The 3,869-nt window shown below is 41.4% G+C and overlaps 1 long non-coding RNA gene across 1 annotated transcript; it reads left to right on the top strand.

Annotated features, from left to right (window-relative positions):
• The first annotated feature begins 1,674 nt into the window (after window positions 1-1,674).
• LOC125923710 (uncharacterized) lies at window positions 1,675-3,869 on the top strand. The gene is made up of 2 exons (XR_007458140.1): window positions 1,675-1,795; window positions 3,352-3,869. It is a non-coding gene; the product is annotated as an uncharacterized LOC125923710 (long non-coding RNA).

Here is a 3,869-nt window from a genome sequence, read left to right as displayed (position 1 = left end):
AGAGAATAGTCCTCGGATTCAGGTTTGATCCCGTGGGTGGCCACTCTTATTACAATGGAAAAATACCCCCTGAATGAACCCATGGTCACAGAAGCCCATTAAACCTGGAAGAACTTTTTTTTTATGTTTATTTATTTTTTAGAGAGCGAGTGTATGTGCAAAGGGGAGGGGCAGAGAGAGGGGGAGACAGGGAATCCTAAGCAGGCCCCTGTGCTGTCAACACAGAGCCAGACTCCGGGCCCAAAGCCACAAACTGTGAGACCATGACATGAACCAAAATCAAGAGCCACACGTTTAACCAACTGAGCCACCCAGGTGCCCCAGAAGAACTTTTTTTTTTAAAGAAAAAAAATCATGGGGTGCCTGCGTGGCTCATCGGTTAAGCATCCAACTGCGGCTCAGGTCATGGTCTCACGGTTTGTGAGTTCAAGGCCCATGTCAGGCTCTGTGCTGACAGCTCAGAGCCTGGAGCCTGACACACATTCTGTGTCTCCCTCTCTCTCTCTCTGCCCGTCCCCTGCTTTCATGAGTGCTCTCTCTCTCTCTCTCTCTCTCAAAAATAAGTAAACATTAAAAAAAAATTTTAAAGAAAAAATCAGGATACAGCACATTCTTTCTCAAGAAAAAGAAATTGTGGGGTGCCTGGGTGGCTCAGTCGGTTGAGCGGCCGACTTCGGCTCAGGTCACGATCTCGTGGTCTGTGAGTTCGAGCCCCGCGTCGGGCTCTGTGCTGACAGCTCGGAGCCTGTTTCGGATTCTGTGTCTCCCTCTCTCTGACCCTCCCCCGTTCATGCTCTGCCTCTCTCTGTCTCAAAAATAAATAAATGTTAAAAAAGAAAAAAAGAAAAAGAAAAAGAAATTGTTATTCAATTACGGTGTCCTATTTGTTCAATAAACATTCATTGAACTCCTTCGAGGTACTGTTCATCCATTTGATAACTCCTGAGCCCCTACTCTGCAGAATATTGTGTAGTCGAGACCCTAGACTCTGAAGACTGCCTGGGTTCAAATCCAGGCTCTATTACTTCTTTCTTATCTGGATGACCCTGGACAAATGACCGAATCCCTCCAAGCCTTTTTCTCATCAGTAAAGGAGAGTAATAATATAGTGTTGTTGTGACAGTTCAATAGGTTAATACACACAAACTCCCTAATACATGAAAACCACTAGCCAGGGTAGACGTTCTCTATGTATTTGCTACTATATGCTAGCCAGTGTGTGGCAGGGATACAAAGGCAAGCACAACAAATATTTGCCCTCAAGAAGACTCCATCTCGTGGGCTTTCGCACATATTACTTAATTTAACCTTCACAACCAGCCTAGGATCACACCAACAATAAATAAGAGTGTGATTTAGAGCTAGTTCTTCTGACCCTAGGTGCATTGCTCTTTTACGCTGCCTCTGCAGTCTTCCGGAAGCCAAGTCTGAGCCTATGAAGAAGAGGGCTCTACTCCCAATAACATCATAAAGCTCTTTTCTTCGTGGCAGTGTTACTTAGGGTGCCTGGGAAAGCAGGTAACAGGAAGTCCCAACTGAATTTGGTTTATGTATTAAAAAAAATGAATTATCCCACATTTTAAAAAGTCTCAGTGTAGGTTTCTTTGGGGTTTGATGGTGTACTGATACCATGGAGGACCCAGATTCACTCCATCTCTCTGTCCTCGATGGGTCGGCTTTGAGTCCGTGTCACAACGTGGCTACCACTCGTCAGGCGTCATAGGAAGGTACATATAGCAGCCTCCAAAGGAAGAGAAGACACCTTCTCCAGGATATGCCCCGAGCTTCTTATTAGGTCAGAAGCCCATCCTTAAAGCAATCACTGACAAGGCAAACAGGATTAACATGATTGGCTCAGCAAAATCATTTACTGCTGGATGGAAAATAGGGTGGCCATCACAGAGCATGTGAAGAACTTTCACAGGAAGGAGGGTGGACACAGTGACAGACAAAATTAGAGCTCCTGCTGTTACTACATAACAGTCAACAGTGTCTACTACAAGTGACATCAAGTAATATTTATCATCACCGAGTAGCATTTATCAAGTACCATTACTCTAACAGCTAATAGAATTCTCATCTCAGTTTAGAAAAATCCAAAATCCAGGTAGACTATAGGTAAGACATGGGGATGTCTATCAACCATAGTGTGATATTTTTACAGATTTTCCCCAAACTCTCTTTATTTTGAGAACTTGGTTGGGATCATCAAAACATCCAAGTTGTCCCAACCAGCTCAAAACTTTCACAAACATTACTGTGACCGTTTGCAAGCTGTGCTTTTTTTTTTTTTTTTAACAACAACAAAGAGGGCCGAAGTAGTGACATATGCAAAGAGATGTGTGGCAACCAAAGGGAAATGTTATCCTTCCTAGGAGACAGGATTTTATGGGATTCCTAGATCTTTTTTGTAACTGATTGTTCAGGTCTTGACAGCTTTTCAGTTGGGGAATACAGTCATGTCTGTTAAACTAATTGTAGCTGTTCACTCCACTAGATAATTTTACAACATTTCAGCTTCAAATAGAATGGCTTCGATAAACATAAAGCAGACTGACACATCCCAGATTTCTGCAGTTTATTTTACACCAAGAAATTACATTTAGAGATTTCCAGACACATGCTATAAATGAAAATTCAACAGGAAGTTTCTTTCACTTCCTCTAGATCTGACCTACATTTCAAAAATATATGAGTGGGCTATATAACCAGGAATTTCTTCTCCTGCTGCCATTATTCAAACTGTATTTTCTGAAGATCTTTTTTTTTTTCCTCCTCAGTGACTTTAATGGCCGTTGAGGAAACTGTAGACTTGGGAGTCTTCACAGAGCCCTAAGTGAAATGGCAAATGTTATCAACAGGGATACCCAAGGTGTATAACTCTGGGCTACCTACAACCATCAGCTTAACCAGAAAAGTCAAATCTCTGTGCTCCTAGCATTGACTAGATGAAAACCATGGCTTTTACATCTATATAATTTTAGTATGAACGGCCACGTGGTAGCTATATATTTTCCAGATCATATGCCACCCACCCACTTATCTACCCTAAAGGAGTGTGTGGTGACACTTTAGAGCCAATGTGTATAATATTGCTTTTTAGAGAATGGTGCCATATAAATTTAAGACCTAGTTAAAAATGAGCCAAAGCCCATAACATACCAAGTTACATATATTTTATTGTACTCGAGGCTGCGGTATAAACATGGAACATTCCCACACTTCCTCTACCTGCCATCTTAGGAATTCTAGAACTCAGAACACAAGTTTGGTGTTTTCCCTAGATAGATGTGTGTGACTTTGTGCCTGTAAAAATATGTACTTCATAGAGGCTTTTTTTTTCTATTTCAGAGCGACTTGCACAAGGTTGCTGGATAAGATGCTTACACCAGAGCAACCGCTCCCCCCTGTATCCCAGGCAACATGCCAGGAGACATGGGAGGAAGCGGGGAAGCACAGTTAAGTAACAAATGTATTAGTTCAGTTTAAATCTGAAGCTGAACAACAATATACAGAGTGAGAAAGTTATAGGCACTTCAATCTTCAGCAAAAATTTAAAACTCAAATGCATCCAGGGGTAATAGAAATTGTCAAGTGGCTAAGACAATAGGAAGTGATAAGGACTGGGGTAAGTTGGAGAGGATAAACTCTGCTTATGGGCATTTATATTTTAAAAGTTAAAAAAAAATTTTTTTTTAACCTGCCTATCCAAATAACATGTAGTGTTTAATTATTCCACTTGATCCTATGTAGAAAAACCCCGGAGCAAGATGGTTGTTTTATTAAGACCTTGGGTGCTTCTGCTTAAAAGCCAGCTAGCCAGACTCTACTTTAAATAAAGTACAAAGTACTGAGTGTGCTAAAACTCA

This window comes from Panthera uncia, chromosome B1 (assembly GCF_023721935.1).
Source record: "Panthera uncia isolate 11264 chromosome B1, Puncia_PCG_1.0, whole genome shotgun sequence".
Classification (NCBI taxonomy): Eukaryota; Metazoa; Chordata; class Mammalia; order Carnivora; family Felidae; genus Panthera; species Panthera uncia.
This window is presented reverse-complemented; position numbering and strand designations above follow the sequence as displayed.